The 24859-nt window shown below is 49.2% G+C and overlaps 1 pseudogene across 1 annotated transcript in view; it reads left to right on the top strand.

Annotated features, from left to right (window-relative positions):
- Positions 1–24859, top strand: part of LOC144581299 (CD99 antigen-like) — a 45597-nt pseudogene that overhangs the window by 5777 nt on the left and 14961 nt on the right. The window contains exon 3 of the transcript XR_013531915.1: positions 22921–22953. The product of XR_013531915.1 is annotated as a CD99 antigen-like (transcript). The remainder of the gene's footprint in view (positions 1–22920; positions 22954–24859) is intronic.

Here is a 24859-nt window from a genome sequence, read left to right as displayed (position 1 = left end):
ATTTCCCCCAGCAGGAAGCCAGAAACTTTCTTTCTTCTCCCCGGCGAGTCAGATTCAGACCAGCACTTTTCAAGTGGGCTGTGAAAGGACCATGCAGCCACCCGGCTTTGCAAAGAAAGTTCATCCGAGGAGAGGAGAAAATCCGCGTGGGCTGCGTGGAAAGCCTTGCTGAAGAAGCAGGATGGGCAAAGCTTGCTTTCGCGCTCTCTGTCTGGGTGGGCTGGGCTGAGATCGAAACCCTGTTTGTCGCCACAGGCGGCAGCTGGATGAGTTTGAAAGCGGTCGCACACCCCTTTAAAGCACTTTGCTTTCTCAACTTTTAGAGGTGTTCTAGGCTGGGGCGGGTCCTCTGCTTTTGAGAAGCACCTGTAGGAGTGCTGTGCTGCCGCTTCTCAGGGAGCCAAGCAAAGCGTTTCTCCGAGGGCGCTGTTTAAAAGCTGTTAACAATGTAACTAGGGCCAGGCGAGGTGGCTCACGCCTGTCATCCCAGCACCTTGTGAGGCCGAGGCAGGCAGAGGACGAGGTAAAGGGATCGAGACCAGCCTGGCCAACATGGTGAAACCCCATCTCTACTAAAAATACAAAAATTAGCCAGACATGGTGGCAGGTGCCTGTACTTCCAGCTACTCTGAAGGCTGAGGCAGGAGAATCACTTGAACCCGGGAGGCAGAGGTTGCAGTGAGCCAAGATGGCGCCACTGCACTCCAGCCTGGTGACAGAGTGAGCCTCCGTCTCAATAATGATAATAATAATAATAATGTAATTGGTTATTACACCGCCTTCCTGAGGAGGTGGCAGACCAGCCAGAGCCGTTACATTGCAGAGACTCTGCAGACATTACTCATGGGACACAGGGCAGCCAGACAAGCCTCTTGTTTGTGTCTGCTTTGCCTGACCCTGCAAAATTATTGTCTAAATACGCCTTGGCAAGCATTGATCCACGAGGGGATGCTGACCAGAAGGAGCCTTCGTATCTGCAGGAAGACGATGGACGGGAATGCTGACAAGAATAAACAGACTGCATTGTCCTTAAGGGCCAAGGGACTTGTGGAGGCATAGAGATTTTGTAACTACTGCTGGGTCTCAAAGATTGCCAGTCCGCCTCTCCTGCGGCGGCTGCTAGTTTTCTTTTTCTGCGGGGAGCAGGTTTGCTTCTAAATGTGAATTAACACGGGACTGTCTTCGATGAATTCAGCACAAAACGTTCTCAGCAGTTGAAGGGACACACACAGAGAGGAAAGTGTCAGGCATTTTATGCAGAGATTCATACCTAGAATAGCAGGACGGGGAAGTTTTGGATGTGGCAAGCAGGAGACAGATATGAACACGTGACTTCTGTGGACCCTGCAGAGACCATCATGAAGGTAGCGGCCCCACCCTGTGTTGAGGTCTTTACTCAAGAGGCTGTGGTTGTGGTCTAACACAGCATCCAGCAGACACACAACACGGACAGCCACAGCTGTCCACAAGCTCCTTACACACTCTTCATATCATGAATGTATTACTTGGTGGTGGCTTGTAATCTTTTTTTAAATTTTATTTTAAACGTTCCCAGGCTGGAGTGCAGTGGCATGATGGTAGCTCACTGCAAACTTGACCTCCTGGGCTCAGGGGTATCTCTCACCTCAGCCTTTTGAGGAGCTGGGACCACAGGCATGTGCCACACTCAGCTAATTTTTTAAATCTTTTTGTAGAATAGGGGTCTCACTATGTAGTCCAAGCTGGTCTCGAACCCCTGGGCTCAAGCAAATCTCCCACCTCCACCTCCCAAAATGCTGGGGTTGCAGGCGTGAGCCACCATGCTCAGACCACAAAATTATTATTATTTTTTGAGCCAGGATCTTACTCTGTTGCCCAGGCTGGAGTGCAGTGGTATGATCTCAGCTCATAGCAGCCTTGAACCCCTGGTCTCTGAGCCTCTTGTGTGTAGTTAGAGACAGAGTTTCACTCTGTTGTCCAGGCTAGTGGGCATATTTTAATATTTTAATCCTACAGAGTGCAGGCTAAGAATACACCGGCATCTGTGGTGCCCATCCCTCCTGCATTCCTGATTTCTGGGTGACGGTTTCAGATGCAGACCTGCTTGACCCCCATCCATTGGCTCTTGCTGACCTAGACCCGTGGTTCTCAGCTTTGGCCGCGTTGCAGGAAGCTTGGAAAAGTCACTCTTGCCCAGGACTCTCTGGGTAGCCTGCTTTATAGACATGTTATGTGTTTTTATTTTTAATTTTTTGAGGCAAAATTTTGCTCTGTCACTCAGACTGGAGTGCAGCGGTGTAGTCATGGCTCACCGCAGCCTCAACCTCCTGGGCTCAAGCAGTCCACACACCTCAGCCTCGCAAGTAGCTTGGACCAGAGGCATGCCTCACCATACTAGCTAGTTTTTTTTTTTTTTTTTTTTTTTTTTTTGTAGAGACAGGGTGTTTCTCTGTTGCCCAGGCTAGTCTTGAACTACTGGACTCAAGCCTTCCACCTGCCTTGGCCTTGCAAAGTGTTGGGTTTATAGGCGGGAGCCACTGCACCCTGCTATTAGGAATTTTAAAAGCCCTGCAGAGGTTCTGCGTGGCTGAGTTGTCAAACACCGCTGAATTGTTATTCTACCGGATGTTCTGCTCATCCCCTCCTACGTGTGACTTCCCATGACTGGTTCTCGAATGTGAATGTCCGTGCTGTGGACTACATTTTTCAAAGAGCATTCAGTTTGTTCTCTTCAGCAAGCCCTTAAGATGTATCTCATGGGCTTTTTGTAGATAAAGATGCTGGTGTTAGAGAGTTCAGGAGCTTACTGGTGATCACGTGATCAGCGTGGGGAAAAATGCTCATGGACATGAGTCCATCCATCCACCCACTCATCCACCCACCAACTCACCCACCCAGCCATCTACCCACCCATTTATCTATCCATCCATCCATCCATCCATCCGTCCGTCCGTCCGTCCGTCCATCCATCCATCAACCCACCTGGGCATAGGGGCTGCTGGGCTTGGGAGTTGGTAGCTTCATTTGCAGGGTAAACAGACCTGCCTTCACCACTTGTGTGACTTGAAAGGGAGGAGAATGTCCTGAATCACCAATGGGCATTTTTATATGGAAGAAAACTCCCTTGAGTCTTGTCTCAGACCAGTCACTAAGGCCTCTCCGGCTCCTCAGGGTCTCTGCGTTCTAGGTGTCCATATGTCCTTCCAACCATTTACCCATTCGTTCATGCATGCATGCATGCATGTATGCATCCATCCATCCATTTATCTATTCACCCATCAATCCATCCTGCCACTCACTTACTCATCAATTCATTTATCGATGCATGCATCCATCCAACCTCCATTCATTTATGTATCCATTCATGCACCTGTCCATCCATCCATCCTCCCATTGATTTATCCATCCATTCATGCATTTGTTCGTCAGTCCATCCATTCATCTACCTATCTTTCCATCCACACATACATCCATCTATTCATCCATCCTTTTAGTTCATCCAGCCACTCATCAATTGATAGTCATCTATCCATCACTCATCTATCCATCCATTAATCCATTCATCCATTCATCCATCCACCCATCCACCTATCCATCCATCCATCCATCCATCCATCCATCCATCCATCCACCTATCCATCTATTTATCCATCTACCCATCTATCCACCTATCTATCCATCCATCCATCCATTCACCTACATACTCACCCACCCATTCATTAGTCCACCCAACCATCCATCCACCTATCCACCATCCATCCCATCACTGCCCATCCTTCCACTCATCCAGCCAAGCCGTCCATCCACCCAGCTATCCACCCAACTATTCACCTACTCACTAATTTATCCACTCACCCACCCATGCAGCCATGCATTCGTGCATCCATGCATCCATCCATCCATGCATCCATCCACAACCCACCCACCCACCCACCCATGCATCCACACACCCACCGCCACACCCATGTATGCACCCTCCCACCCATCCATCCACGCACCCTCCCACCCATCCATCCATGCACCCTCCCACCCACCCTTCCATCCATGCACCCACCCATCCATCCACGTACCTGCCATTCATGCTCCCTCCCAGTCCTTGGCTCTCTTGTGTATTCCTTTAGCCAACATAGGCTGAAGTTAAATGCTACCTGTGTTCTTGGTGCTGTTTGCTGTGGGCACAGAGAAGACATACCTGGTCCCTGTTCTGTGTTCTCTGCCTGGGCAGTAACGACCAGGGTATCAATTTGGGCATGGAAGCCCTGGAGGTCTGGAAGCACAGAGCAGGGACCACACTCGCTCAGGGCATCAGAGAGAGTTCTCCCAGGAGGGGCCCCCCCTGGACGCTAAGCTTCCAAGAATGAGCAGAGGAAGACAGACGTAAGGAAGAGGAAGACTGTCTCACCCTGTAGAGAAGCAGTAAGTGAGGGTGGGGAGGCTGCAGTTCATCTCAGACTATAGGAGCTGCAGAGCCGTATCATGGCTGCCTCTGTTGCCGTTGCCAAGGAGTGCAGATGTAAGTTCCCCTGAAGGGTTTGATGCAGACAGCTCTGCAGGGACACTTAACCTGCTGAAGGCCCCTCTTTGGGTAATAGCATGGAGAACAGGTTGGAGGGGCCGGCGCTATTTTTAGCAGAGCGTGGGTAAGTCAGCAGAGGTAGAAGAGAAGTTACAAGCCCTCTTAAGACATACTAAGGAGGTAAGAATCTGTAACAGGTGCCTCCTGCAGAGTCGATCACATGTTTGCATCACATGGGTAGGCTTTAACATATAGACACCTGCGTCTCACCTCGGAAAGTTTCTGATTTAATTGGCTCGGGCATCAGGACTTAGGAAAACCCCTCAGATGTGTGTCATTTGCTGCTGGAGTTGAGAACTGGAGACTGCAGCTGTGCTCCTTAAACTGCAAAGCCCTTACAAATCGCCTCTTACAAATGCTTGTGAGAAAGAATGTGGGTTGGCCAGGGAAGAGGATCACAGAGGACTTCCTGGAGAAGGTGACATTCTGCCACAGCCTTGAGGGGTGAATAGAAGTTTTCCCCGTTCAGAAAGAAGGGATACACTTTCATGGCCTGATAGAGGATGCAATGAGGCAGATGAGGGGCCCAAATTCTGTGACCCTTCCCTCCCCCGACTAGGACACCCCTGTATCAGTCCCATTGTGTAACAACCTAATTCACAGGATATTGCAAGGGTGAGGGCTTTTAAATTTTCTGAGAAAGGCAATGATATATTTTGGAAACCATGACAAACACCCTAATTGTTTTAATCTGTGTACACACAACCTTCATCATTCAAGGATTCTGTATTTGTGAACTTGCTAAAATGCATGTGTAATCCTCTGATCAATATTCCCGGCATGTAATTTTTTTTTTTTTATTTGGAACTTTCATTTTTGATTCGGGGATACACGTGAGAGTTTCTTCCATAGGTAGACACATGTCACGAGGGTTTGCTGTGCAGATTATTTCATCACCGTGGTATAGAGCCCAGATCCAGTCGTTACCTTTCTGTTCCTCTCCTTACACCCGGCATGTTTTCTACATACACAGAACAGCAGAAAAACTGAAGTTCTTTTTTGTTTCTTTTTCTGAGACGGAGTCTTACTCTGTCAGCCAGGACAGAGCTGGAATGCAGTGGCATGATCTCAGCTCACTGTAACCTCCACCTCCCGGGTTCAAGTGATTCTCCTGCCTCAGCTTCCCAAGTAGCTGGGATGACAGGTGCCTGGGTAATTGTTTGTGTTTTTAGAAGGGACAGAGTTTCGTCATGTTGGCCAGGGTAATCTCGAACTCCCGGCCTTAGGGGATCCACCTGCCTCGGCTTCCCAAAGTGCTGGGATTACAGGCGTGAGCCGCCACGCCTGGCCAGAATTGAGCTTCTCAATACCCCGTGTTCTCAGTTGAAGTTCAACAAAGCAAAACACTCACTGCCTTCTTGTGCCACCGCATACGGTCAACAGGGTTCTCTTCAAGGTCTACTCGAGTGCTGGGTTTTGTGTTTTCCCACTTTTTGTCAGTGAATTTGCTCTTTCAAATATCCCCAGGTCTTTGCTGAGGTGGTACCTCACGTCCCTAAGTATGGGGAAGCTAGGATGCTCTCCTGCGGAAATACACACCTGATGAGCTTCATTTAGGCACAAGTTTCAGTGCTATCAGCTTCAAGACCAATGTGAGTGACTCCACGATGTGTATTCACTACCGTGTCTTCAAACAGAAACCCACGCAAGACGGGCTTAGGTGTTGATGGGTTGATGACCTCTGGGAAGCTAGCCCGGTCTTTCCCTAGGAGCAATGGTTCGCTGTGTGCTAATTCAGTGTTCGCCGAGACTTCGTGAAATGTCACTGCTTTGAATAACAAAGCCGTAATGAACAATCTGAGCTGCTTTGTGTGTGTCTGTGTGTCTCTGTGTGTGCCTGTGTGTCTGTGTCTCTGTGAGTACGTGTGTCTGTATGTGTCTGTGTGTGTCTGTGTGTCTGTGTTTCTGTGTGTGTATGCCTGTCTGTGTATCTGTATATATGCCTGTGTGTGTATGTGTGTGTGCCTGTGTGTGTCTGTGTATGTCTGTGAGTGTGCCTCTGTGTCTGTGTGTGTTTCTGTGTGTGTTTGTGTCAGTATGTGTCTGTGTGTGTCTCTGTGCGTGTGTGTCTGTATGTGTGACTGTGTGTGTGTGCCTGTGTGTCTCTGTCTGTGTGTGTGTATGTGTGTGCCTGTGTCTCTGTGTATGTGTCTGTGTGTCTGCCTGTGTGTCTGTGTTTGTGTCTGTGACTCTGTGTGTGTGTATGTGTGTCAGTATGTCTCTGTGTGTTACTGTGTATATCTCTGTGTGTCTGTGTTTCTATGTATGTGTCTGTATATGTATGTGTGTGTTTGTATATGTGCCTGTGTGTCTGTGTCTGTATGTCTGTGTGTGTCTGTTTCTGTGTGTGTGCCTGTATGTTTGTGTCTGTGTTTCTGCATGTATGTGCCTGTTTATCTGTATGTGTGCCTGTGTGTCCGTGTGTGTGTGTGTGCCTGTGTCTCTGTATGTGTCCTGTGTGTCTCTGCATGTGTCTGTGTATGTCTGTGTCTGTGAGTGTGCCTGTGTCTCTGTGTGTGTGTCAGTATGTGTCTCTGTGTGTGTTACTGTGTGCGTGTGTCTTTCTGTGTGTGTTTGTCTATGTGTGTGTCTGTATGTGTGACTGTGTGTTTGTGTGCCTGTGTGTCTGTTTCTGTGTATCTGTGCCTCTGCCTGTGTATGTGTGTGCCTGTGTGTCTGTGTGTGCCTGTGTGTGTGTCTCTGTGTGTGTCTGTCTCTGTATGTGTCTCTGTGTTACTGAGTGTGTGTGTCTGTGTGTGTTTGTGTGTGCCTGTGTCTATGTCTGTTTCTGGTGTGTGCCTGTGTGTCTGTGTTTCTCTGTGTGTGTGCCTATGTGTGTATCTTTGTGTGTGCCTGTGTGTCTGTGTATGTGTGTTTGTGTGTGTGTGTCTGTGTATGTCTGTGAGTGTGCCTCTGTGTCTGTGTGTGTGTCTATGTATCGTGTGTGTGTGTGTGTGTGTGTGTGTTGGCCTTGCATCATTTTACAGAGACACCAAGGGCTCTGCAAAGGGCTAACAGTTGGGACCGGGACTGGTGGAGGAGGGGTTATTTGGAGCTATTCCCAACCAACAGGGCAGAGACCAGTGTGAGACACCAGCTGGGAAGTGGCTGGGGATGAGGCTGGAAAAAGTCCTGAGGACTCTAAGTCAGTTTCCCGTTTCCACATTAGCCTTGGGAGGTAATGACTCAGTTTCCTGTAGGGACATGACCTGGAGCTAGCATCTGCCTGCGGAAGGGGTGATAGGGACAGAGAGTGGGGAACCCCGGGTAGCCCTGCCTTGCTGTCCTCTGAGCCCCAAAACTCCTGAAGGTAGAGTCCTTCAGCATCACCCTGAAGTTTGTTAAAAATGCAGGTTTGGCCGGGCACAGTGACTCATGCTGGTAATCCTGGCACTTTGGGAGGCAGAGGTGGGTGGATCATGAGGTCAGGAGATCGAGACCATCCTGGCCAACATGGTGAAACCCCGTGTCTACTAAAATACACACACACACAGAAGTCAGCTGGGTGTGCTGGAGTTGCCTGTACTCTCAGTTACTCAGGAGGCTGAGGCAGGGGAATACCTTGAACCCGGGAGACAGAAGTTTCAGTGAGCAGAGATCGTGCCAGTATACTCCAGCCTGGGGACAGAGCAAGACTCTGTCTCAAAAAAGAAAAAATATGCAGATTCATGAGCCTCACCCCAGACCACAAAATCAAAATGTCTGGGGCTGAGACCCGGGGTTTCTTATCTCCCCAAGCCCCTCGCTGGGAGATTCTGAGAGCCGCTGGTGTGAGACGTGCTGAGCCCAGACCCAACCTTCATACCATTCTCTGGCTTTATGTAAAACTTGGCACAGCTCAGGGGACGGTCCCAGAGTGATGGCAGGAGAACAAAAGAAAGCTTCCCACTTCTTACCTAACGTATAGTAAAATTACAGAAAAGAGCTTAGCTTGTTACATCACCTCTGCACCCTCGTGCTGTCATCACAGGATGAAGCCAAGATGTCACCTTGGGCCACCTCAGACAAGGAATTATAATCAATTTAACCATGTGCACACACACACACACATGCACACACAGAAATATATACATATAAAAGGCATGCTCAGCCCAGCCCAAACAAAACTCCTACCTGGAGGAGTTTTGAGGCTCTCTCTCTATATATGTTTTTGAAACACACACACACACACACACACACACACACACACACACACACAGAAATATATACATATAAAAGGCATGCTCAGCCCAGCCCAAACAAAACTCCTACCTGGAGGAGTTTTGAGGCTCTCTCTCTATATATGTTTTTGAAACACACACACACACACACACACACACAGAAATAAATTCATGTAAAAGGCATGCTCAGCCCAGCCCAAACAAAACTCTTTCCTTCAGGAGTTTTGAGGCTCAAAATATATATGTTTTTGAAATACACACACACACACACACACACACACACACACACACAGACACATGCAGGTGGTTAAACTGCATATAATTCCACATATAAATCTGTAATGTTTATATATTTCTGAATATATGTATGTTTCCAATTATATATATATATTTCAGAATGTATATCTACACATACACACACACACACACACACTTTTCTTTTGAGACAGTCTTGTTCTGTCACCCAGGCTGGAGTGCTGTGGTGCAATGTCAGCTCACTGCAACCTCCACCTGCCGAGTTCAAGAGATTCTCCTGCCTCAGGCTCCTGAGTGGCTGGGACTACAGGCACACGCCACCATGCTCAGCTAATTTAGTAGAGAAGGGGTTTTGCCATGTTGGCCAGGCTGGTCTCCAACTCCTGACCTCAATGATCTGCCTGCCTCAATCTCCCAAAGCGCTGGGATTACAGGCGTGAGCCACCACATTCTGCCTATTTTTTTGAGGCAGGGTCTCTCTCTGTTTTACAGGCTGGAGCACTGTGGCACAATCTCAGCTCCCTGCAACCTTAACCTCCCCAGACTCAGGCCATCCTCCCACCTCAGCCTCCCAAGTAGCCGGGACCATGGTGTGCACCACCACACCTGTCTAATTTTTGCATTATTTTTTTTTTGTAAAGACGGGGTTTCATCCTGTCGCCCAGGCTGATCTTGAACTCCTAGGCTCAAGCGATCCTCCCTCCTTGGCCTTTCAAAGTGTTGGGATTATAAGTGTGAGCCATGGTGCCTGGGCACCTGTATATAGTTTTCAAGCTTGTAAGACAGAGAGGCGAGTTTAACTATGGCTAGAGACACAAAGCCCATTCCTATGTGTAGTTCACAGGCAGAGAAAGTTTCCAGAGCCCAGGGGCCACTGCCAGCCCCTGCTTTCATGCCTTTCCCTGGCGTGAACAGTCTGTGTGTGACTCAGCGGCCACATCTAAAGTGTAGGCTGTCGGGTGCACGTGGAATTCCTTGCTCTCGTCCGTGATCTGTTGCAGCGATTACGTCGTGTTTTCTATACTCAGTTATTCAGTTGCTGGCACAAGTCCACTTACTGACAGGATGCTGGAGGCAGCCCTGGGGTAGTTCTGCAACTATGGTGCTCTGGTGTATTTCAGAAACTATTTATGACACCAAAGATCTAGGAGCCAGATTTATTTTAATGATGTGTTTATTTCTTTTAATTGACAAATACACATTGTATCTATGCAGTGGCAAGTGGTGTCTTGATGTACATGCATTCATGGTGGAATAGTTTTAAATATGCATGACCTCACAGACTTTGCAGGATTTTGTGTGTGTGTGTGTGTGTGTGTGTGTGTGGTGAGAACACTCACGAATGGACTCCTGGTCATTTGCAAATACTCCAGGTGCTGGTGATAACTGCAGTCACCATGGTGTGTCTGAGTTGCCCTGAAGTTACTTTTGTCTCCTGGAAACCGTATCCTGTGACCAGTCATCTCCCCGGTGACACATCTTGAAAAAGAGGACAGCACTTCCAGAGCAATTCCGTTTTTAGCAACAGAAAAATAAGGGTGTTTCAACCATTTGAATAAAATAGTAAGAAATGTATCAACTGCCTGCTGCTATTCCCACATGAAATTTCTGCTGCTCCATCCGGTGTTCAGGCATTTTCTTTTTTCTTTTCTTTTTTGCTTTTGAGACGGAGTCTCACTCTGCCGCCCAGGCCGGAGTGCAGCGGCTCAACCTCGGCTCACTACAACCTTCGCCTCCCGGGTTCCAGCTATTCCCCTGCCTCAGTCTCCGGAGTAGCTGGGTCTGCAGGCGCTCACCACCATGTCCAGCTGATTTTTTCTTTGAGACAGAGTCTTGCTCTGTTGCCCAGGCTGGAGTGCAGGGGCACGATCTCGGCTCACTACAGCCTCCGCCTTCTGGGTTCAAGCTGATTTTCCTGCCTCAGCCTCCTGAGTAGCTTAGACTACAGGTGCCTGTCACTATGCTCAGCTGATTTTTGTTTTTTTGTTTATTTTAGTATAGGTGGGGTTTATCCATGTTGGCCGGGATGGTCATGAATTCCTGACCTCAGGGGACCCAACCACCTCGGCCTCCTGAAGTGCTGGGATTATAGGCAGGAGCCACTGTGCCTAGTGCCCCTTTTCCCCTTTTTTGTATTTTTTAGTAGAAATGGGGTTTCACCACATTGTCCAGGCTGGTCTGGAACTCTTGACCTTGTGATCTGCCTGCTTCAGCCTCCCAAAGTGCTGAGATAACAGTCATGAGTGACTGTGCCTGGCATGTAGAGGCATTTTCTCTTTCACTGTTCTGAGCTTTCTTTTCACCACGATTATCTCTAGGTTGGGGACCCTTCCAGAGGCCCCCCAAACCTAGAATGAAAAGGGCAGACTATGTGACTGGTTCCACCCCACCTCCAAAAAAAAAAAAAAAAAACACCACCAAGAAAAACCCTTTGCCTGGCATCAAAGCACACCGCAGTGAGGGAAGAGCACAGACATGCCCTCTGCACCTCCTCCTCCTCCTCCTTTCCAGAACGTTCAGAAAGTTTCCGTGTTTAGTGGGCTTTGGCAAAGGGTGTGAAAAACCAGCAGGGGCAGGTGAGGACGGAAGTGGTCATCAGCAGGTGCGGGCATCCGGAGTGATGCTGGGACTGAGCGAACTGGACGCTGGCCAGTGTCGGGGAGTGAATAGGACATTTCCGTCAGGGGCACGCAGGCCAGTGGCGGGGTGTACATCCTCCCACCATTAATGCAGAATGAATGTTACTACGGAGAAGCCTGCAGGCACCCAGAGAGCACTGGTAAATGACGTCCTTGGCTACTGCTATTCCTGTGTAATGATTATGTTCTTATGAAAACCCAAAAGTGGGAGGAATCTTGGAACCACCTTATTTTTATTTTTATGTGGAACACGTGAATGGTATCACGATAGGGTTTAAGAGAACACAAGTGTCCGGCGCAGTGACTCACGCCTGGAATCGCAACACTTTGGGGGGCCGAGGTGGACAGATCACTTGAGGTCAGGAGTTTGAGACCAGCCTGGCCAACATGATGAAACCCCGTCTCTGCTAAAAAAAACAAAAATTAGCCGGGCATGGTGGTGGTGCCTGCCTGTAGTCTCAGCTACTCGGGAGACTGAGGCAGAAGAATCCCTTGAACCCCAGGGGCAGAGGTTGCAGTGAGTTGAGATTGTGCCACTGCACTCTAGCCCTGGGCAACAGAACAAGACTCTGTCTCTAAAGGGGAGGGGAGGGGAGAGGAGGGGGAGAAAGGAGAGGAGGGGGAGAGAGAAGGGGAGGAGAGGGGAGAGAAGAGGAGGGGAGAGGTGAGGAGAGGGGAGAGGGGAGGGTAAAGAGGAGGAAGGAAGGGGAGGGGAGAGGGAGAGGAGGAGAAGAGGGGAGGGGAGGGGAAGAGAGAAAGTGAGGGGAGGACGAGAGAAGGGAGAGGGGAAGGTAGGGGAGGGGAATCCAGGTACTGGTGGGGAGGAGAGGGGAGGTGAGGGGAGGGAGAAAGGAGAGGAGGGGGAGAGAGAAGGGGAGAGGAGGGGAGGAGAGGGGAGAGGTGAGGAGAGATGGAGAGGGGAGGGTAAAGAGGAATAATGGAGGGGAGGAGAGAGGGAGAGGAGGAGTAGAGGGGAAGAGAGAAGGTGAGGGGAGTATGAGAGAAGGGAGAGGGGAAGGTAGGGGAGGGGAATCCAGGTACTGGAGGGGAGGAGAAGAGAGGGGAGTGGAGGGGAGAAGGAGAGAGGAGGAGGGGAGGGGGAGAAAAGAGGGAAGGGGAGGGAGACGGGGAGAGAAGAGGGGAGAAAGGAAGGGAGGGGAGGGAGAGAGAAGAGGAAAGGAAGGGAGTGAAAGGGAGGGGAGAGGGAGAGAGATAGGGGGAGTCCAGGTAGTAGAGGGGAGGGGAGGGGAGGGGAGGGGGAGAAAGAAGGAGGGGAGGGGGAGAAAAGAGGGAAGGGGATGGAGATAGGGAGAGGGGAGGGGAGAAAAGAGATGAGGGGAGGGGGAGAGAACGGAGAGGGGAAGGTAGGGGAGTGGAGGAGAGAGCGGAGGAGAGGAGGGGAGTGGAAGAAAGGGGAGAGGGAGAGAGGGAGAGAGGGGAGTCCAGGTAGTAGAGGGGAGGGGAGGGGAGGGGATGGATGGGATGGGATCGAATCCAGGTAAGGACTCTCTGAGTTTGCCCAGGTGGAGCGCATTCCTGCCATTGCCAGGGTGGAGGGCATTCGTACTTTGTACAAGCCCTGCTCACCTTCCGCAGGAGCTCAAATGTGCCACATGGCCTTGGGGATGTCACTGTGGGTCCCTCCTGCATTTCGAGTTGCCTGGCTGATGTGAAGCGAAAAACACGGTTTGAGTCAGTAGAAAGTGTGTTCTGGCCGGGCACAGTGGCTCACGCCTGTAATCCCAGCACTTTGGGAGGCCGAGTCAGGTGGATCACGAGGTCAAGAGATCGAGACCATCTTGGTCAACATGGTGAAACCCTGTCTTTACTAAAAATAGAAAAAAATTAGCTGGGCATGGTGTCGCATGCCTGTAATCCCAGCTACTCAGGAGGCTGAGGTGGGAGAATTGCCTGAACCCAGGAGGCGGAGGTTGCAGTGAGCCGAGATCGCGCCATTGCACTCCAGTCTGGGTAACGAGAGTGAAACTTCGTATTAAAAAAAAAAAAGAAAGTGTGTTCTCAGGGTGACTCATAACATCTGTGGTCCATTCCCCCTTGTCCTGGTGAGTTTCCTGGCCTTGTACCAGAAACATCTGGAGCTTCGAGTGGGCCTGTTAGAAACTGCAGTGGAGGTCGGGGGTTCTGCTGATTGTGTGGTCTCCTTGCAAGTTTGCAGAGAAGCTGAACATTCCACACCGGGCACCTGCGTTCTCTCCCAGGCTCCCTCTTCTGAGGGCCTGCTTGCAGCTCCTGCTGGGTGGGTTTTGCTGGAGGTCAGTTTCAGGAGCAAAAAGGGAAGTAGGGGTGTCTGTGGGGAGCCCACAATTTCCTGCCCACCACCTGAAAAAGCCCAGGGAATGTGATGAATTGGAAGACGAGGCCTTGGAAATGAAGAGAGCCGTGGACTTTGATGAGATGGAAGATTCATTAGAGAGATTCGTTTACTCACTGTTGGGATTGTTGACTGGGTTTGCTTCCCCATGAGGCTTCAAGCCCATAGCACATGCATCTGTATCCATTTATACATACCTGGGAGACTGCATCCCTCACACACCTGGGGGAGTCCATCCTACTCACACCTGGGGGACTCCATCCCTCACACACCTGGGGGACTCCATCCCTCACACACACCTGGGGGACTCCATCCCTCACACACTGGGGGACTCCATCCCTCACACACACCTGGGGGAGTCCATCCCTCACACACCTGGGCGCATCCATCCCTCACACACCTGGGGGTGTCCATCCCTCACACCTGGGGGACTCCATCCCTCACACACCTTGGGGACTACATCCCTCACACACCCTGGGGGCATCCATCCCTCACACACCTGGGGGAGTCCATCCCTCACACACCTGGGGGACTGCATCCCTCACACACACCTGGGGGACTCCATCCCTCACATACCTGGGGGACTCCATCCCTCACACACCTGGGGGACTCCATACCTCACACACCTGGGGGCGTCCATCCCTCACACACATACCTGGAAGATTAGCCTCAGAGGTGTGTGCAGCACCAGAGTCCAGCAGGGAGTGTGACTGCCTTAGTATGAGTGATGAAGGCCGCTATGTGAAACCGAGAGCTTCTGCCCTCCCTTTCTCCCCTACTCTCTATCGTGTGGCGTTTGTGGAGCTGTCTTAAGTGTTTCTCAGTCCAGGAGAAAACGGTGAGGGTGGAACTCTGGGGAAAGGAGGCGTTGCAAGCAGCGGAGGGCCTGCCCCAGCTGTGGGAGATGGAGTCTGAGGTCAAGGGCCCGAGGTTCCTGATAGAGTGCTTGGGCTTGTCTCTCCTGTGGTGACCTTGTCCTTCAGCCATCCTGGAGTGACGCCAGCCCACAGATAAGACTGGGAGACAAGCTCCTGCTGCGGGACTCGGGGAGTTCTTCAGGGACAGGGGCTGAGGGCAGATGGCAGGAGAAGGGGTGGAGGCTGGGAGGGCACACTGTGTCCTTTGCCATGCACTACCAGACTTGTCTTGGACCCTGTTGGCTGAGCATAGGGTCCAGGGAGCAGTGGGTTTGGGCACGCGGTGGTGACATCAGCCGTAGTCCTGAAGCACTGGGAAAGCTGGCAGTGCAGACTTGTGCGGGGGTGATGCTGGTGCTGGCAGGGCCTGTACCCTCCCCTGCTAGTGGGTTTGTGTGACAGCCATGGAGGAGGGGTTGGGGTCAGTGGAAGGAACACTAAGTGGGCCTGGGAGTCCTCACTGTGGGTGCAGCCTCACTGTGGGAGGGAAGGTGGAGCAGGGAAAGAAGGGAGCTTCCCAGTGATACCGGGTTCCAGGTCAGTGGCTATGAGCAGGATGGGAAGTCATGTGGAGGACGAGGCCGGTGGATTCGGGTGATGATGGAGGAGGATGGGAGGGGCAAGCTGGGCCAGGGAGGTCGCGGGCCATGGAGACAGTGTCATCAAGCAGACGGACAGACACAGGCGTGCATGCACACATACACAGGCACGCACATAGATGCACACACATGGGTGCACACACAGAAACCACATGAACACACAAGCATGCATCTATGAAATACACATGCACATAATAGCACATCCTCATGATGTGTGGACACACATGCAATGCACATACAGACACATAGGTATGCACACGTGTGTGCTCACACCACACACTCATGCATACACACATGGCCACACACATTCCTGCACATAAACCACATGAATGCATAAACATGCATCTGTGAAATACACATGCACACACAATCACATCCACCCGTGCACATGCACGTACACAGACATGCACACATACACCCAGGGTCTTCGTTAGAAAAATCCAAAATGTGGCTTGGTTGCAAAGAGCACATGAGGAGCCGGTGAAGCCAGAGGCTGGCCAGCAAGAAGCATGGACGGAAAGCCCAAGGTGGTTGGGGGAGAATTGGAAACATCTGGGTGGGCAAAACCTGCCCCCTTCCCCCAGCACACCCCCCTCTGTCCCATTCCAAGGCCCAGGGACAGATGCAAAGACTCAGCAAACCAGGAGCCCTTTCCTGCCCGAGGGAAGCATCGAGATCATGCTTCGTTTCCCTGGTGCCCTGCAATTTTGTACCTGACACACCCTTTCGGTGGAAATGTGTAGCCATCCTCAGGCTTGGACTGCGTATTCTGTGTCAGGCAGCTGGGCATGGATGGCAGTGAAGGGGGTGGGAGGGAGCCTGAGAGGAGAGGTCCTGCTTTGACCACCGTCTTCCAGCCATGGGGCATCCTGGGGAATGAAGGCCGCCTCCTGATACCTGAGTTTCTTGCGTTCTGCTGTGAGTGAGAGAAGAAGACAGAACCATGGTATTCTTTTTTACCTTTTTTTTTTTTTTTTTTAAGACAGAGTCTCACTCTGTCGCCCAGGCTGGAGTGCAGTGGTGGCGTGATCTCGGCTCACTGCAATTTCCATCCCTTGGGTTCAAGTGATTCTCCTGCCTCAACCTCCTGAGTAGCTGGGATTACAGGCGCCTACCACTGTGCCTGGCTAATTTTTGTATTTTTAGTAAAGACGGGGTTTCAACATCTTGGCCAGGCTGGTCTTGAACACCTGGCCTCATGATCTGCCTGCCTTGGCCTCCCAAAGAGCTGGGATTACATCCATGAGCCACTGCACCTGGCCTCTTTTTTTAAAATTATACTTTAAATTCTGGGGTACATGTGCATAGTGTGCAGGATTGTTACATAGGTATACATGTGCCGTGGTGGTTTGCTGCCTCCATCGTCCCATCATCTACGTTAGACATTTCTCCTAATACTCTCCCTCACCAATTCCCCCATTCCTGCTATCCCTCCCCAGCCCCCCACCCCCTGCTATCCCTCCCCTAGCCCCCCCACTCCCAACAGGCCCCGGTGTGTGATGTTTCCCCTTCCTGTGTCAGTGTATTCTCACTGTTCAACACCCACTTATGAGTGAGAACATGAGGCATTTGGTTTTCTGTTCTTGTGTCCCTTTGCAGAGAATGATGGTTTCCAGCTTCATCCATGTCCCTGCAAAGGACATGAACTCATCCTTTTTTATGGCTGCATAGTATTCCATGGTGTCTGTGTGCCACATTTTCTTTATCCGTGGTCTTAGAAACCTTCCGAGGAATTAGTCTCCTTTCCCCTTGACTGCTGTTTTCTGAGTATTTCCTGAAGTTTTCGAGGATGAGTCACTTGAAGGGGATTGTCCTATTTTGCTTTGTTTTGTTTCCTTGGTGATGGTGTCTGTGATCTTCTCTTTATGAGGGTGAAATTATTGAAGTAAGAAGGATGACACATAAAAATAATACCCGTATTTCACTTTCATAAGTGTGGGTTTTTTGTTTGTTTGTTTTTGTCATTGCTGCTGCTGTTTTTTTTTAAGCATTCTGAGGATTCTCTCTGTTTATTACTAAGTCCTCCTACCTTTCTAAAGAGCTCATCTTTCTAAAGAATATGTTATCTACTCTTGGAATCTCTTTGTTGGGGTGGAGAGGGTGGGGACCGGCTGTCACTTGCTGGGAATACCCATGAGGTTTAGAAGTCATGCCTACTACTGAGGCAGTAACAGAGGTAGGCCTTAAGGAAGCTCAAAGTTCTGTCATTTCTGGGGAAGAGAGTTTCAAGGAAATAGAAACAGGAATTGATCTAGCAGTCTCTCTGTTACAAAAATACATATATAGACATGTAGAGGTGACTTCTAAGCCTTCGGGCATTCCCAGCAAGTCAGGGCAAGTCCCCATATATAGATAGTTGAGATAAGAAAAGGAAAGGAATTCAGTATGTCAGAGAGACACTGCCTTTCCACATCTATCGCATGCCATTCACAGCAGCCAAGACACGCAGTCCACAGAACAGCCTGTCGGGCAGAACGCATGAAGGAAACGGGGCCATCAACTCTGCCCATTCTCTAAAAGTCAGGAATTTACACACCTAGAACGAGTGCATTTAATGGTAGGTAAACTGTGCCCCATAAAGCTATTAAATGAAGAAAGAAAACGGGGTATAGGCACAGTGGAATAGTATTCAGCCTTGAAAAAGAAGGAGGTCCTACCATTTGCAACAATGTAGATAGAACCAGAGGTGATGCTGTTTAGTGAAGTAAGCCAGGCGCAGAAACGCTAACACCCTACCACCGAAACACACTCACATGTAATCTAAAAACGCCCAACTCATAGGAGCAGAGTGGCATGGTGGTTACCAAGGGGCTGGGGGAGAAGCGGGGAAGTGATGTTTAATTAAAGGATACAGTGTTTCCAACAGAGAGGAAGAGACCAGTTCAAGGAATCTATTGTACTCACAGAGACTGTGGTTAGTAAGAATGCACCGTATGCTTTATAGTCCTTTGGGTATATACCCAGTCATGGGATTGCTGGGTCAAATGGAATTTCTATTTCCAGGTCCTTGAGGAAGCGTCACACTGTCTTCCACAAAGGTTGAACTAATTTACACTCCCACCAGCAGTGTAAAAGTGTTTCTGTTTCTCCACATCCTCTCCAGCATCGGTTGTCCCCAGATTTTGTAATGATCGCCATTCTAACTGGCGTGAGATGGTATCTCACTGTGGTTTTGATTTGCATTTCTCTGATGACCAGTGATGATGACCTCTCTTTCTTATGTTTGTTGGCCTCACATATGTCTTCCTTTGAGAAGTGTCTGTTCATACACTTTGCCCACTTTTTGATGGAGTTGTTTGTTATCTAACATTCAACTGTAAAGACACATGCACACGTACGTTCATTGCGGCACGGTTCACAATAGCAAAGACCTGGAACCAGTTCAAATGCCCATCAATGATACACCGGAGGAAGAAATTCCATGGAAGACACCATGGAATACTATGCAGCCATAAAAATGGATGAGTTTGTGTCCTTTGCAAGGAGATGGATGAAGCTGGAAACCATCATTCTCAGCAACTGACACAAGAACAGAAAACCAAATACTGCATGTCCTCACTCATAAGTGGCTGTAAAACAATACTTGGACACAGGGAGGGGAACATCACACACCAGGGCCTGTTGTGGGGTGGGGGGCTAGGGGAGGGCCAGCAGGGGGTGGAGGGATTAGGGAGGGCTAACATTAGGAGAAATACCTAATGTAGATGAAGGGGTGATGGATGCAGCAAACCACTGTGGCACATGTATACCTGTGTAACAAACCCACACTTTCTACACGCATACCCCAGAACTGTATAATAATAAAGAAAGAATGCGTAGTATGCTTGAAAATGGCTAAGACAGTAGATTTGAAGTGCTTGTACCACGAATAAATACGTGAGGTAAGATATAAATAAAGAAAAAGATAATACATCTTTGAAAAGGACAGTTAAAGATTTCTGTGTAAACATATGAACATGAATGGATGTATATACGTGTCTGTGTGCCTGCCTTACATTTTACTGAGGATCAGTGGGATCCCCCCTTGCTGCTGTCTAAAGACCTGCCATGAGCTGGCAGAGGAGCTGTATTTGTGTTTGTTGTGTCTGGCAAGCATTCTGTGGTAGAAACAGCTGTTTGGAAGCTCTGGGGTTGTGGAAAGGACTCCTCTCTGATAGCTGGCTTGGGGCCACGGGCTGATCTGAGGGTTTCCTCTACTTTCTATTCATGTTGATACACATGGAAGCACACACGCAGCCATGAGTACACACAGACACACACACAAGCATGCAAGGACACATGGACACAGCTACACATACGCACATATTCAAAACACACCTATCCATGCACATACAAACCCATACACACACAACTACACATGTGCACACACACAAAACATGCACCTACACACATGCACAGAAAGAAACACAACTGCACTCTATACACAACTACACATGCACACACAAACCCAAACGTGCACACACAGTGACGCATGTGCACACACTGATGCATGTGCACACACAAAATGCACACATGCACCTACACATGTGCACAGATGGAAACATCTGCACACTATACACATTTACACATGCACACACCCACAATACACACACCTACACATGCACAAACAAACACACCCAAACCTATACACACAGTGACACATGCACATACACATACATGCCACTGCATACCTGCACATGAAAAACACATATACACACTATGCACACACACATACACACACACAAACCCACGCATACATGCATCTACACATAGGCACACATAACACCTACACCTAGGCAATACACAACCACACATACATGCGTCTATCCATAGGAACATAGAAACACACCTACACACTATGCACACCTACATATGCACACACAAACCCACATGAACATGCACTGACACCTATGCACACAAACACACCAATATACTACACACATATGCACACAGAAACCCACAAAATACACCTGTACATGTACACAAAACACATCTGCACATGTGCACATACACAAACCCACACATACATGCACCGCATATATGCACACACAAAACCACATAAACATATACATACACAGGACCCACCTACACTCCCGTGCATGCACACAAAACTCACAAATGCGTGCACTGCAGATGCCCAAATATACATGCGTGCACACACACACACACATACACAAAGACGCACACCCCTCTGACTATACAGGCACACTCCATTTATGCACACAGAAGCTTAGACTGCTCATGTGCACCTGCTGTGGAACTGGACACAACCTGGTGTTCATGGGACCCCCCGGGGGTGGTTTGTGGAGCCCTCACCACCCACTACCTGCTACTTCCTGACACTTGACAGATGTTGTCTGCCTTTGGTGCTGAGGAGTGGGATGGTGGATGGATGTTGACGATTGTCCTAACTCTTCCTCCAGTTGACTGAACAGTCAGAGTCGACTTTTCCAAAATTTCCCAAATTTGGCTTTTCTTCACATGTCGAAGACAGCCACGTTGAAGTAGTGTTGAAATTGTTTTAATAAAATATAGAAACGGGAGCTTACATCCATGATTGCATCCATCCATCCATCCATCCATCCATCCATCCATCCATCCACCTATCTATCCATCCACCCATCCACCCATCCACCCATCCATCCATCCATCCATCCTCCCATCCATCCACCTATCTATCCACCAATCTACCTGTCTCCATCCATCTATCTACCTATCCACCCACCCATCTACCTATCTATCCATCCATCCATCCATTCACCTACCTACTTACCTACTCATCCATCCTCCTATCCACCCGTACCTCCATCCACCCCCTCACTGTATATCCTCCCACTCATCCATCTGTCCATCCACCCAGCTATCCACTTAACCATCCACCTACTCATTATTCTATCCACTCACCCACCCATGCATCCATGCATCCATCCACCCATCCACCTCTTTATCCATCCATCCATCCATCCATCCATCCATCCATCCATCCCTCCATCCATCCACCTATCTAGCCATCTATCCATCCACCTACTTATCCATCTACCCATCTACCTGTCTCCATCCATCTATCTACCTATCCACCCACCCATCTACCTATCTGTCCATCCATCCATCTATCCATCCATCCACCTACCTACTTACTCACCTACTCATCCATCCTCCTATCCACCCGTACCTCCATCCATCCCCTCACTGTACATCCTCCCACTCATCCATCTAACTACCCGTCCATCCACCGAGCTATCCACCCAACCATCCACCTACTCATTAAATCCATCTACTCACCCACTCATGCATCCATTCATCCGTTCATCCATCCATCCACCCATCTGTCTATCCATACATCCATCCACCTATCTATCCATCTATCCATTTATTCATGCATCTGTCCATCCATTCATTCATTCATCCATCCATCCATCCATCCACCTATTTATCCATTTATCCATCCATCCATCCATCCATGTATTCATCCATCCATTCATCCATCCATCCATCCATCCACCCATCCATCCACCTATCTATCCATCCATCCATACATCCATCTGCCTGTCTATCCATCCATCCATCCACCTAGCTATCTATTAATCCACCTATCTATCCATCCATCCACCTGTTCATCCATATCCATCCACCTATCTGCCTGTCCATCCATCCATTCATCTATCCATCGTATCCACCCACCCATCTACCTGTCTATCCATTCATCATCTATCCATCCACCTATCTGTCTATCCACCTATCCATCCATCCACCTATCTATCCATCCACCTACCTGCTTACTCACGTACTCATGCATCCACCTATCCACCCGTACCTCCATCCATCCCCTCACTGTACATCCTCTCACTCATCCACCTAAGTACCTGTCCATCCACCCCACTATCCACCCAACCATCCACTTATTAATCTATCCACTCAGCCACCCATGCATCCATCCATGCATTCATCCATCCACCCAACCACCCACCCATCCATCCACTTAGCTGCCAGTCCACCCACCCTCCCAGTTCTCATTCTGAGGGATTCCATGAGATTTTGTTTAATGCATAATGGTGCGTCTTTCTGGGTTGTCTGGTGTTTCTACTATATTTTGGTTTGTAATGGCAGGAAAATTGTCAACTAAAAAGGGAGAATTTTGTTCCCCATGTTCTTTTCAGTACACATTCAAAATTGTTATTCGTCTATTTCAGAGGCGCTGCCTTTCCGGAATACTACTCACACCAAATGATCACGTTTTCCACTGTTTTAATTTCCGCTGAGCCCGAAGGTCGTAATTTCTTTAAAACCTGGGCTAACATATTCTTACCTTTAGGTGTGAACGTGAATGTTTAGAATGAGAAGAGAAATCATAGCACATTGTAAATTTTTAAAGTTGCTGCTTTACATATCACAAAAAGTCACAAAATCATATATCATTTCTTATCACTCTAATTTTCGAATGCACTTTCATCTTCCTTGTATCTGACTCGTTTTTTCTCTTTCAGATTATGATTTTGATTCATCTGATGCCCTCAGTGGTGAGTAACATCATTTTTTAAAATCCCATCATTATTTGATATTAACGTTGTAAATACAGGCACACCCCATATGTTCCTGGCTCAGTCCCAGACCTCCACAGTAACGGAATCATAGCAATTTTTCTCTTCCCAGTTCATATGTTATGCTTACTCTCAACTGCACTCTATTAAGTATGAAGCAGCATTATATCTTTTTGTTTGTTTTTTTTTTTTTTTTTTTTGAGACACAGCCTTGCTCTGTCACCCAGGCTAGAGTGCAGTGGTGCTATCTGAGGCTCACTGCAACCTCTGCCTCCTGGTGTCAAGTGATTCTCCTGCCTCAGCCTCCCGAGTAACTGGGATTACAGGTGCGCCACCACGCCCCGCTGATTTTTGTACTTTTAGTAGAGATGGGGTTTCACCATGTTGGCCAGGCTGGTCTCGAGCTCCTGACCTTGTTATCCACCTGCCTCAACCTCCCAAAGTGCTGTGATGACAGGCGTGAGCCTCCACACCTGGCCAGCATTACTTCTAAGTCAGTATATTTTAATTGAAAATACCTCATTAAGCCAGGCGCGGTGGCTCACACCTGTCATCCCAGCACTTTGGGAGGCTGAGGCAGAGAGTTGCTCGAACCCAGGAGACGGAGGTTGCAGTGAGCTGAGATCATGCCACTACACTCCAGCATGGGCTACAGAGTGAGACTCTGTCTAAAAAAAAAAGAAAAGATAAAGAAATACCTTATTTTTAAAAACTGCAGATATAGAGACGAAGTGGGCGCCTGTCGTTGGATGCCGTGGGTCTGGCTTGATGCAGGATGGCTGCAAAGCTTCCGTTTGTAAAACACACACTCTCTGTGAAGCACCATAGGACAGAGTGTGGGGAAGGAGACCCGCCTGTGTGTGTCAACCTGCCATAGGATAAAAACTATCGTCTTATATGAGGAAGAAAAGCAAGACGCCCTCGTTAACATCTGTGGACCACCCTGGTGGAATAATTCATAGTCCTGAGGTGGTCAAATGCTGAGCAGACTTGCCAGTCACCTGGGGAAGGGGCTAGAGGAGGTAAGCAGGGGGAGGTCCCCAGGAGAGAGAGGGGCGTCCAGTCTTGTATTCCTCTCTCTCGAAATCAGTATTTGCTCTCTTCATGGGTCTACGCCTTCCTTTTTTTTTTTTGGCTGAGATGGAGTTTCACTCTTGTCGCCCAGGCTGGAGTGCAGTGGGGCCATCTCAGCTCACTGCAACCTCCTCCTCCCAGGTTGAAGCGATTCTCCTGCCTCAATGCTCCCTAGTAGCTGGCATTACAGGCATGCACAACCATGCCTGGCTAATTTTTGTATTTTTAGTAGAGACAGTTTCTCCATGTTGGTCAGGGTGGTCTCGAATTCCTGACCGCAGGTGATCCGCCCTCCTGGGCCTCCCAAAGTGCTGAGATGACAGACGTGAGCCACCGCACCCGACTCAAATTTCCTTCTTCTTAGGACATCAGTCACTAGGACCTGTCCTAATCTCCTATAACCATCTTAACTAATCACAACTGCAAGCACCCTCTTTCCAAGTAAGATCACATATGGAGCTTTAGGGTGAATGTGGATTAGGGAGGAATGAGCTTCAACCCAGGACCGCGCCCTCTTTACTTTTTCACGTTTTACTTTTTTTTTTTCCTTTTCTTTTTTTGGGGGGACAGGTTCTCGCTGTGTTGCTCAGGTTGGAGCGCAGTGGTGGGATCTTGGCTCCCTACAGCCTCCACCATCTGTGCTCCAGCAGTCCTCCCCCCTCAGCCTCCCAAAGTGCCGAGGCGTGAGAGGATGGCAGACATGAGCCAGCGCGCCTGGCCGGCTTTTTAATCTTAGATCCTGCGGTGCAATGCAGATGGTTTGAGCAGAAACCATGCTGATGGGGATCATCTTTCCTGACCGCCTACCCTT

This window comes from Callithrix jacchus, chromosome Y (assembly GCF_049354715.1).
Source record: "Callithrix jacchus isolate 240 chromosome Y, calJac240_pri, whole genome shotgun sequence".
NCBI classification, from domain to species: domain Eukaryota; kingdom Metazoa; phylum Chordata; class Mammalia; order Primates; family Cebidae; genus Callithrix; species Callithrix jacchus.
This window is presented reverse-complemented; position numbering and strand designations above follow the sequence as displayed.